Consider the following 12,979-nt stretch of genomic DNA (forward strand, 5'->3'; position numbering starts at 1 on the left):
ACAAAATATGTACAAAATTTTTGTACAAAATCGATAGTTCAAATACAAATAACTGACATTTTGTTAATTTTCACAAAAATGAAAATTTTCGATCGTCAATACTTAGAAAATGTATTCTTATAAAATTGATGTTATTTTTATTATAATATAAAAAGAAAATATAAATATATATATACTTGTTGCAGTTTAATACAATTAATGTTGAATACAATGAACAAATGACAATGACAATTTCCTATCGGATTCTCAAATTTATTTAATTTTGTGTAAATGTTCCAATACTTTTGGAGGGGAGTGTGTATTATATCCCCTCCAAAAGTATTGGAACACTTACACGAAATTAAATTTTCAGAAACCGGTATATATATTGTTGCATTTATTGAGATTATAATAATGTTACTAAAACAAATTCCTATAGCAAATTATGTATATACAAATACTTTAATTTGTTATAGTAACATTTTTATAATATCAGTAAGTGTAACAAATAAATCGTAGATAAATCGCATTGACCCGAATGCTGATCCAATGTTAAATGTTATTATACATTCACAAACGATTTTCTTAAGCTGTGTGCGTGATATGCAGTGACGCATAAGTAATAACCTGCTTGAGGAAGTTTCAGCGGAGCTGCGATTTCCCTTTGGTCATTTCATCTATATTAACACGCGTTAACTTTCGAAAACTGCAGTTTAGTCAGTACCCATCATTTATAAATCCGTTCGAACGAGATAATTCTACACGGAAGTGAAATGAATTGTTCATACCCAACGTTGAACTTCATGCAATTTAACTATAACAGGCTTTTAGTAATACAATTGTAATTGAAAGGTTACATAGTGATTGTATGAAGTTGCAAATGGCCATGAATAATTGTGGGTCAGTTTATTATGATTGTGACATATTATACGTCACCCTTTATTTCACTTTACTTTTATTATTATTTTATTTTATTTTACTCATATCGTTTTATCCCTTTTTATCAATGTATTAGATTGGTGTATATAAAATATTGGATTTTGTTTATACATAAAAGATTATTGATGAGGTAGTAATTTTTATCTTGACGAAAATGTTGATAACGGCCTGTTTAGAGAGTCATTAATGAAAAACGAGGACCAATCAGAATGCGAGTATTAAGATTCTCACTAACCTATTGGATTCTATTTAATTATCAAAGAATTTTACAAGTAGTATCGTATTTTAGATGTCGCTTGAACTGAATTCGTAAATAGGAATGACAGCCGTAAATTGACTGCCTGCAGACAGAAATACAAATAATTGACTAAATAATAAACTCATCACATTTTAATTTACTTCGATCACTTGAGCTTTGCAATTTTTATTCATCTGAACGATATATTGACGATGTTATTGATATATGATGTCTCACGTATCGATATATCCAGTTGTAGGTAATATATCGATATATCGAATTATAAGTAACATATCGATATTTCGAGTCATCGGTAATATATCGATATATCGAGTTGTCGGTAACATGTCGATATATCGAGTTATCGGTAATATATCGATATATCGATTTATCAGTAACATATCGATATATCGAGTTATCGGTAACGAATCGATATATCGATTTGTCCGTGACATATTGATATATCGAATCATCAATAGCGTATTGGTATATCGAGTTGTCGGTAACATATCGATATATCAAGTTATCGGTAACATACCGATATATAAATATTTATAAAAAAGGAAGCGATAGTCATATATTCAACATAACTGGTACCTTAGTTTTTGTTATTTAAAAAAGGACTACGACATTTTATAGGCACCTAATGATTTTGCATGTAGAATAGGCTTCTAATCGATCGTACACAATTGTAGATGATATTACAAATAAAATCAATCATTGTTTATTCGAAATTTTCTATCTTTGCGGTTAGTAGGAACAAGATTTAATTAACAGTCAATTTTTAAACAACTCTTCATCAGTTCTGGTGTGTAGTACTACGTTGTGTTCGATTTTATCTTGAGCACGCATGATATCTCTGTTATGCCTGATGTTAGAAAAAAATGTGTAGATGAAAAATTGCATGATATCATGGAATGAATAATAAAGGTAGGACAACATTCTTTTCCAAGATCATTTTCAAGGTCATCGACGAAACCGGCTATGACGTTGAAAATTCGACTTAAAATGGCTTCGAAAGAGAATGTTGCTCTACCTATACAGTCATCCCATGAAATCATGCAATTTTTCTCCGACATGTTTTTTAATGACACCAAGCGCAACGGAGATATTAGTTGTGCTCAAACTAAAATGAACACCATGTATATAGTAATTCATAAAACACACAGATGGATCTGATCGTTCTAATGTCTAAAGCTAGCTATGACATCTTCATTAATCGAATAATTGCGTGGATCGTATGAGGTTACTTTTTATTTTGCATTATGAATTTGCTTTAAATGTAAATTAGTGTATGTGTGTGAAAGCTACGATAGAAAGAAGACAGTTGAATGTGGATGAATCATTAATTTGTAATTGGAATGTATGCCGAGTGCCGAGTGATGTTAATGTCTATTAATTAGATAATTATAATTCGTTGTTACTTGATTTATATAATTATAAATCCAATAAAGACTACCTATACGAACTCATTAAATTAATTATTTGATTAACCTTGACTAGCCACTACCCTTCTCTTAGCGACTTTTTAAGAATCAATGACAAGTCCCATTGATCTGCTTGAAAAGCAGTGTCATTGCACGCAATGTGATCATTAGCCTGTTGATTTTGATGCATTTATGAAATATACAGATTTTTCGAATGCAAGGAAAGTTATTTTTACAATATTATATTAGACGCTATTAGGGGTGCCTATAAGTAATATCGTTTTCTTCTAGATTTAATAAACATTGCCATCCTATTCACGTATACTGTTTACTATTCCATAAGCTATGTGTTATGTAAACTATGTTATCTAAACTATCTTTAACGCGACATTTCAAGGTCATTAAAATATGTACTCTGTCCCAGCGTTGGGCATCGATCGATTAAAATTTTGAATTTGATTAAATGATTGATGAAAACGATTAAAAGTATTGATCATTGAAAAGTCGACGGTTGAATTAATCGATTGATGAATGTGATCGTTAGTTATCGATTAAAAGCATTGAACGTTGAAAAATGGTCTAATGAAATTAATCGTCAATCGTCGATCGAAAGGGGCGATTAATAATTGTTGATTTTTTAATGGACCTGGAAGAATATTTTGATTTAATTTTGTTAGAAATTGTGTTTATTACTATAATATATATATAAATGTTTATTACTATATTATATTTTTGTACTGAGGGAGGAGGGATTCTTATTTGACTTGTTAATCGCGATTATCAATTGAAAGAAGTTTAATCATTGATTAAGACTAAAGATTAAAGGTAATATTTCATTCATTGATTGCGATTTATGATTAAAATGAATACAAACATTAATTGCGATTTATGATTAAAGCTGATGCAATCGTTAATTGCGATTAATAGCATGTGATTTCAATCGTTATTCGTCGATTAATTTTTTTGCCCAACTCTGCTCTGCTCTACGTAATTAGATACTTTTAATTAACGAATGGATTAATTATGAATCAGATGTTTCAGCAACGTTGACTGACGATCTCATCCGTCTAAATATTAGAACTGAATGGGAATCAATCCAGGTCAATTCAGTTCCTGAACTGTTGACATTCGACGCTCCGATCCTGTCCCTCTCAGTCTGCGATTGCTTGGCATCAAGTGATTGTATTTATATCAATCGTCATTTCGGATCAGTCTTCTGAAATTAGAACCGAAAGTATTCCTGTCGAATATATCACGTCTATATATAAATATTTCCGTTCCCGCATGCGCGGGGAATAAATCTAAGCTATGCTAATTCAATTACATTGTAATTAATAATAATTGTAATAATTTAATCACATTGTATTTCTATTACATAATTCGACTACGTTGTGATCCGATTGCATAATTCATACTTTTCAGTTGATTCAATTGTTATTTATTTCAATTGAATTTCAATTACGAGTGTTATTCAAATAATTAAAAATAAGAAATGTCCGAAACTCAGTTTATTGATAAAAGGAAGAGAAATCCAATTTCGAGCTGTTAATAAAAATAAGAAAATAGTATATCTCAATCTGTTAATACAAAATAAGAAGTATTCAAATCTCTATCTGCCGATAAAGGAAAAAAAATCCAAATCTCTATCTATTAATAAAAATAACTGAAACAAACAAATGATGATGTACAAATTTATCTGCAAAGTATAAGGAACATAATTGTATATTAGTGTGATATTTTTCACAATTTATTTACTTGATTGATTTATGAACACATTTTAATTTGCACACACATTTTTATTTGTTATTAACATTGGAGCAACTGAGTGCTAAAGTTAACTATAGATCCTTTCAATTTGTACAAATAATTGGACAGTATTTACTCAGACTGTTTGAAAACATAACGTACTTGACTTTAATTGATTAAATTAATGTTCTTGATTTTATGCATTTATGACAAAAATGTATATGCATATGAAATTTAAAAACTATTACGAGATTAGGAGAATTTAAAGATATTATCATATTACGATCAACTTATTTCAACTGTTAAAAGAGAACAAACATTTTTATCTAATTTATGTTTGTTACAATAAACAGACAATTTTCATTTTGCATACAGATCTGCAGTGTAACAATTTTATTATACATTCGAATAGACATATTTTGTAATTTCTCACGTCATTTAATTTTTGGGTTTCAATGTTGCTGTACGTTGTCATTGCGACGTCATTGCCACTTTTACCATTAAACCAATTTAGGTCACGTATCGATTACGAGTAGAAAAATTTGTATCTTGCAGGCAGACGTACGTAGCTGTAGCTTTCGATTATCGTTAGAACCGGAAACGGGTCTAGAACAACTCGTGCATAATTAACGGTTCGCTGGTTCGGAAAATTTCGTGTGTCATTATCTTCGAAATATCATTTGCTCGGTGACTGCTCTTGATCGAGCGAAATTGAATTAATGAAATTTTCTATCATTGCAACGAGTTGTTTACGAATGTACTTTTATCAAATGACGAAGAAAGAACGTAGTCGAATAAACATTGTAAAAGCGCCCCCAAGTCGATCATTTTTCTACCTTGGATTTCGAATATTTAAATAAACATTCAATGTTATGGATTATTTTTAAAAGTGAGAAGAGTTAATGTTATACTTTAGAGGAGTTTCGCTGTACTTTAGAATTAATCTCTTCATGTAAAATTACACGTTATTACAGATTGTTGTGATCATAATGTAACAAAAAATGTCTCAAACCTCAAATTCTACATGTATCTAAAAGCAACGAATGGAGAAAAATTTGTTGGAGAACGTTGTCATATTTATTCAGTTCGCATGACTCGTTAATCACAATCAATGAATAAACTCATTATCATTTATTACATTTTATTGTACACGTGTGACAACGAACTTAAGATACTTTATTTAATAGTGAAAACATTTGTATCTGCACAGATAATAGTTGCAACAGAATGCTTAATAATATCCACGAAAAAAGTCCTTCTTTCAAAAAACGTCAATTCTATGGAAAAAGAATTTTTTTCGTGGATATTATAAATCATTTGCAACTTCTATTCGCACAGATGAAGATGCGTTCACTATTGAATAAGTATGTTAAGTTCATTGTTTTGAATTCTTGAAAAGACTTCAATTCGATCGTTATTAAAAATAGTAAAAATAGTAACGAACATTATATACTTCTTTCAATTCTTCCAATTCAGTTTCTATAGTAATCCCCGAAGCAAGTTACAAAAAATATTAGAAGTTATATTTATGAATTTATATTCACTCTGGAGACAAAATAAGTTTAATTTGGAAAAAGATGAAGATAACTTGCAAAATGACGAAATGTTAAGATAAATAACCACCGCAATAGTAGAGATACCAAGATGGCATTTGAAGGAAAAAGTTTTCTTCGGAGAACCTATCGATTGGTGCATTACGAGTTCAATTCGAGTTGGAGCCACAGACTCTTCTGCCCAAGAATTGAAATTCTAAGGAATGTGGTCTTGTCACAGGTTTTGAACTCTAAATACATCTTTCTGCAGATCATATTCACTTTGTTTTAAATCAATTGTCATTTTGCAAGTTATTTTCATCTTTTTCCAAATTAAACTCATTTTGTCTCGAGAGTGAATATAAATACATGAATATATCTCTTAATATTTTTTGTAACTTGCTTCGGGGATTAGAAACCGAATGACCAGAACTGGAAGAAGTATAGTTAGTTTTGAACAATTGAATTTAGATATGTTCATTACCTTTTTCCGTTACTATTTTTTGCCTCTAATAACGATCGAATTGAAGTCTTTTCAAGAATTCAAAACAATGAACTTAACATACTTATTCAATAGTGAACGCATCTTCATCTGTGCGAATAGAAGTTGCAAATGATTTATAATATCCACGAAAAAAATTCATTTTAGCAACGAAATTATTTTATTTTTATTTTTATCTTTATCTTTATCTTTATCTTTATCTTTATCTTTACTTTTTACTTTTTACTTTTTACTTTTTACTTCTCACTTCTCACTTCTCACTTCTCACTTCTCACTTCTCACTTCTCACTTCTCACTTCTCACTTCTCACTTCTCACTTCTCACTTCTCACTTCTCACTTCTCACTTCTTACTTCTTACTTCTTACTTTTTACTTTTTACTTTTTACTTTTTATTTTTTATTTTTTATTTTTATTTAACAATAACAGACGATGAATATAAGAATAAAGTATAAGAATAAATTAGTAAAATGTATACGTATAGTAACAATTATTAGACATTAATCAATAACAATAAGACAGTACGTACTTGAATTTTCAGAAATGTAATTCACGAAATCTTGAAATAAATAAAGAATCAAGAGAAGGAAAACACGAGATTTTTAATTAGGTTGTTTCTATATCCAGTCTTTCAATGAATAATTGGCACATCAATGTTTACAACATCGCATTATAGTAAAACGTAATCGTAAATAGCATCATTTTAAACCGATACGATAATATTATATTATATATATGATATCATGCTAATATTTATATAAATAGATGCTAATATTTATTTAAATAGATGTTCTGCAGTCCCTAATTTTTACCGGGAAGAAAACATATTCAGAGACAATTATAGTAATTTCTAATAATGACTTAAATTTTCATAATGAAGAAATTTTGTTATCCTGTTATTATTTTCCACATAATCCCAAAGAAGCTGGACGTTTCATAGTTTCAAAGAAAACCATTATTTGACCAGGCACAGCTGTAAATGGCTAATATCGATAATGGAACCTCGAACGAGCTCTCATGAAAGAAAATGGACGGAATGCATCAAATAGTGAGTTCACAATACTGGAACGGTCTTTATGTTTTATCTATGGCACGTAGAGAGAAATTGTTCTCTGTTAAAAACACACATCGTCAGGACATCGGCTATCGAACCTTTTTAATCCATTATATTGAGTGGAGCATTTGTTGATTAACCACACAATCGATCATACCGGATAATCCATTTAAATAAGTCCTCATAGGATTAAAAACTTGCATGTTTTCGTGATAAATAAAGAAATATGGAATATTTACTTCATTGAAATCAAAATTGAAGGTAAGTCCGTGAGAGTTCGACCACTTTTTGAAATGAGTCATACTGCTGTGGTTTTTCAGAATTTTATTGTATTAACTAAATTACGGCAATGTCCAAGTAATTTAACATATATTTAAACAATATTTTGGGTCAATTTAAAATATATATTTCCATTTTCAAGCAAAAAACAAAAATACTGTAAGCGGACGATGTCACCGCACCACCGAGTTAGAGCGTTCACTTACTACGTTTTTCTTCAGCTTCCCATATAAATCACAAAAATTCTTATATTTGGAGCATTCCTTGCGATACCAATGACTATATCTCATGTATTTGTAACGTACGGAGGATCTCCCACGAATTTTTTATATTCCTTTCTGAAGGCATACGTCAGGCTGGCGCCAGCCAGCCGGGGATTCATTTGTATATCGCGAGTCAAGTACCTCCAAGGGGGTACGACGACGAACGTTTCTGGAATCGGACCACATAGGAACATCCCCATTTTTTTCAGAGAAAATCTGGCTATATAAAGGGCCCAAACGCGACCAGAAATCGGGCTAGTTTCGAGTCATTCGTCGACGTGGAATCTCTAGTGAGATCGAGTCTTAATTCTCCTTCGAACAATCTAGTAAGTAATAGATATCAAATCAGAAGCCCTCACCGATTCAGTGTGGAAACCTGAGAGCGCGATAGAGTCCGCGAACACTTAGATACATTTGTAAAAAACCAAAACTCGCAATAAACTAGCTTTTACCAGGTGTCTTTTATTACAAGTTCAATTATTTTCATTTCCTATTTCGAAGCAGTAGCTGGTACAACCCACAAAGATATATCTTTACCGCTCGAGATATATCTTTATTTCTCTTCTTGCAAAAGTTACGAGGCAGCCTAATACCAATTTCCCCAAATACTATCCTTACCTTAAAGGTAGCCACCCGTAACGAAAGAAGCATCGGCTGGTCATAGCACCTTATCCTTACTTCCTTAAAGATAGTCACCCGAGCCGAAATAAGCATCGGTTGGTCTATGCACCCTATCCTAACTTTAAAGGTAGCCACCCGTAACGAAAGAAGCATCGGCTGGTCATAGCACCTTATCCTAACTTTAAAGGTAGCCACCCGTAACGAAAGAAGCATCGGCTGGTCATAGCACCTTATCCTAACTTTAAAGGTAGCCACCCGTAACGAAAGAAGCATCGGCTGGTCATAGCACCTTATCCTTACTTCCTTAAAGATAGTCACCCGAGCCGAAATAAGCATCGGCTGGTCTACGCACCCTATCCTAACCTTAAAGGTAGCCACCCGTAACGAAAGAAGCATCGGCTGGTCTACGCACCCTTAGCAAAATCCCAATTACATGGAACCTTCGGCCACCCAACCTGCCTGGCCCTCGGCTCGTAACATATTTAAGCCAGTCATCACATTTTTTCGAAACAGTCCCCTTTGCATCTCACGCATTCATTTTGGTTTCATTCTTCTAACGACGTGTAACTTTCTTGTAAAACTGGATTATCTCTGCTTGAGTCGAATGATTGTTCCAATTGTTTTCTACGTTTCTTTACATTCTTCTCCCCTTTTAATTGAAACATTCCTATGTTTCTTTATAGTTCCCTTGTTCTTCTTTGTCTTAATGTTTTCTGAACTATTTATAATGTTTGCAAGTAGCCTACCGCGTTTTCTAACCATTACCGGTTGTACTTGTTTGTGGAAATAAGGGTATTGCCTCGCTAAGCCAAACGGAATTTTTTGGAAATTAAGCTATTTTCAACTTGAAAAGAAAGCAAATAGAAAAAACCATTTCATGGATACAAACATGATTATAAGGAATTTTCTTTTAGAAAAATTGCGCGCTGAAAACATTCTTTTTATTAAAAAATAGGATGCTTATTATTAACCCTCCATCTAACTGTGCCGGAGTCACGGCGAGCAAGAATGAGAAGGTCCGTAGATATGTATTAGTAGAATATCGGTGTGAGTCAGAAATGACCCCGGCTTGGGACACCGCGCTACGGTAGTCGGAGGATTAACGTCAAAATTTAATTTTCAGCAATTGTCAACTTACCTTCTTAATTCTAGCTAATTCAATAGATAGCTGAGATTCTTGCGATTAAAATGAGTCCAAACACGATGTATATTGTATTAATTTCAGTTATTATTGTTAATTTATCAATTAGCAATCTAATTAATAGTTTGAGCACCAAGGATAACTTCTGAATTATGCTTTTTATGAAACATTGTTGAATACATTGACTCAAAGGTGAGTAAGAGTTCTTGTATGTAGAGGAACATCCAAGTTTTCAAGATCAACCAATTTAAAGTTATTTAAGGTACGGAAGTTATGTGACTTATCCTGTATAATATAAGGCTCGTCCACAAATGTAGTCCAATTTCCATCGTGTTTGGACTCATTTTAATTGGAAGAATCTCAGCTATCCATTAGTGCTGCAGTTATGAAAGTATGACGAAAATTAATGGAAATGAAGGCTCACAAATTCATGTTTGGAGTCAAAGGTCATACTAAAAGATCAAGTCACTATACATGTATGAATTAAAAAATTTTTTTTTTTTAATTCTGCTATTACTTGCAATGACAAAAATAATATTATTTTAATAATAATAATAATAATAATAATAATAATAGTATTTTATTAATAATATTATTGTTATTTTATAAATAAAAATATTTTAACTTTTTTTGTAAAAACTTTCAAGTAATAGCAAAATTAAGAGAAGTATTTTAGTCATTGTCTAGTAGACTAGTTCCTCTATCATTTAAACAATAATTCAAATCATTTAGTTCAGTTTCAAAAGGTGTCTCCACATATGCATATTAGTCCCTGACTGTATAAAGAAATTTGATCCCGCTACAAGCACAGTGATTTATAGCTATGTCTGCTGATGCAGCTGCGAGAGGGCGTAAAACTGGTATTATAGCACAGTTTAGTTATCAACTATGTCACCTACCGCCGCATTATACCGCGACAGATTCTTATTAACAATTTAATCGTATCGACAATTCCAGTAGACCTGTAATCCAACGTCATAAATTAAATTGCTATCAAAAGGAAAACCCGGTGATGTCATATTTGCAAACACTGGTGACGTTGAAGCATATAACTGTTAGGTGATATACCTAGCATCGTTCACGTTCCCGTTGGTATAAATCTCAGAAAAGTTGTACCTGCAATCGTTTTTTCATTTTCACCTACCAAACTAACGTTCCAACCGGATGACTTAAAAATGATAAACCTTTGTGAAAAAAGAACAACTCGACGAATAAATTTGTGATAACAAAAATTTTACTGTAATCGACGCGTATACAGTATAGCAATTTGTACCAATATGAACATTACGATTATGATATAACAAATTAATTATTGTTGAATTCAAAGAAAAAATACTGCGACATCGAGATTATTTATAGAAATGATGGGATAGTTTTCTATGGAATTAATTTGTTATTTCTGATTAAATGATTAAACATCGATCAGTAAATTGTTTCTATATTGGGGATTTTATGAATTTATAGCAAAAATGAATAGACAAAATTTAAAAAGCCAGCACGGTTAAAAGAATTTAAGAATGCCAATATTTGTAATATATTGAAATTATTAGATAAAGAAATTTTGATTTAACAACTTATGTTTAATTTATAGAACTTTCTACCTAAGTCCTATAACTTGCAATTGATGTAACAATTTCTATTTTAAATAAAAATCTACTGTACATTCAGAAAAGCTCTTGTGACTGTATGTATTACTATGACTAACTTGTTTTTCTACATTTCGTTGGATATTGAGATTTATTATATTGTTACTATTTATATTAATACTACTAAAGTTTATAATTTAACACGTTGAATGCCACGCCGGTTTCGCAGAAGATGTCCGTGGCGTCACGATGAATTTTCTTTTATGTGATACATATAATGTTGAAATATTATCTGCAATAGATAAGTTACAGTGTATAACCATGTTTGACATGTTAATTGCGACAGGGGTCACTGTTTGAATTGACGATGGTAATAATACAAAATTTTAGATATTGACATTTGTTTTACATTATATTCCTATATCAATTTGGGCGCGCCGGTCACCGGTGGCCTCCATGGCGTCACCGCTAAGTTAAGTGCCGGTCACCGGTGACCCCCGTGGCATTCAACGTGTTAATCATATTTTACAACGAGTTCACGTTTATTGTTACTCGAAATTATCACGGTTTATATTTCAATAGATCAGCTAGCGCGAGGCGGTCGAAGCCCAGTTCCGCTCATTGGCCCGACCGCCTCGTTCGAAGACGAACTTTGACAGAGAAAATAAGAGCTTTCCGCGAATAAATTGACAACTTGAGCTATATCGTTGTTTAAACTTGGATATTATTTATACTTTCTCGAATTATAGATAGGATCTCTGAAAGCACAAATTTCGTTAAAAGAACGTGATATAAAGAAACCGTTCCTATGCATAAATTACTGTGGTTATTCAGTCTATTACTGCGAGCCAAACACTGTAGACTGTAGACAATTATTACGTCCTAATTTTTTCGCTCTTAAGTTTGACTCCGGGATGTTATATTTCTGAGGTGTATATGCAATTGACTTTCCTTCACGATTTTCTTGCAACGTCAACGCGACATTGTTCATTGGATTACATAACCTTACATTTTTCCCATTTTATTTCAAATGTACATATGTAGGGTGTCCTATAATTATTTTAATTTCTTGAAAGGGGTGATTCCTCGGGTCCTTTTTTCTTAGCGTAAATGTTATCCGCGGCTTTGTTTACGAGTTATTAATGAAAAACACTGACCAATGAGAGGCGACCTCGGCTGGGGCAAGGCTAACGAGCCAATGAACGGAACGGTGCTTCGACCACTCGTTGGCTCGACCGCCTCGCGGCAGACGAGTTGGTGTCTCATTGGTCAGCGTTTTTCGTTAATAATTCGTAAACGAAGCCGCGGATTGAATTTTCACTAAGGAAAAAGTTACTTCAAATGACCTCAGGAACCTCCCATTTCCCGTACAATAATTTTGGGACACCTTGTATATAGCTTCCTTAACCGATCTTCCGATATCCCCGCGTCTAAGGCAGCACCCGCTAGAGAAGCCTCACTGATGAGTCCTCTAACGCGACCAGGACGAAACGCTTTTTCTTTACACCTCCATCTTTTCAGCCACTCAAACACACAATTCGAATCAGCGTGAAACACGCTATGAAAATACATATTATCAAAATTTTATCTGGAAAATTTAGTGACTGTTGTAAGTAGTGAAGCTACTTCTTCAAGTCACCATTCACAATTGTTTGCCACAATAATTGTGTATTG

General features: G+C 32.4%; 1 protein-coding gene across 2 annotated transcripts in view; it reads left to right on the plus strand.

Annotated features, from left to right (window-relative positions):
* LOC117218267 (uncharacterized) overlaps positions 1–12,979 on the plus strand; it is a 165,223-nt gene that overhangs the window by 88,622 nt on the left and 63,622 nt on the right. The gene's annotated exons all lie outside the window — the stretch shown is intronic.

This window comes from Megalopta genalis, chromosome 5 (genome assembly GCF_051020955.1).
Source record: "Megalopta genalis isolate 19385.01 chromosome 5, iyMegGena1_principal, whole genome shotgun sequence".
Classification (NCBI taxonomy): domain Eukaryota; kingdom Metazoa; phylum Arthropoda; class Insecta; order Hymenoptera; family Halictidae; genus Megalopta; species Megalopta genalis.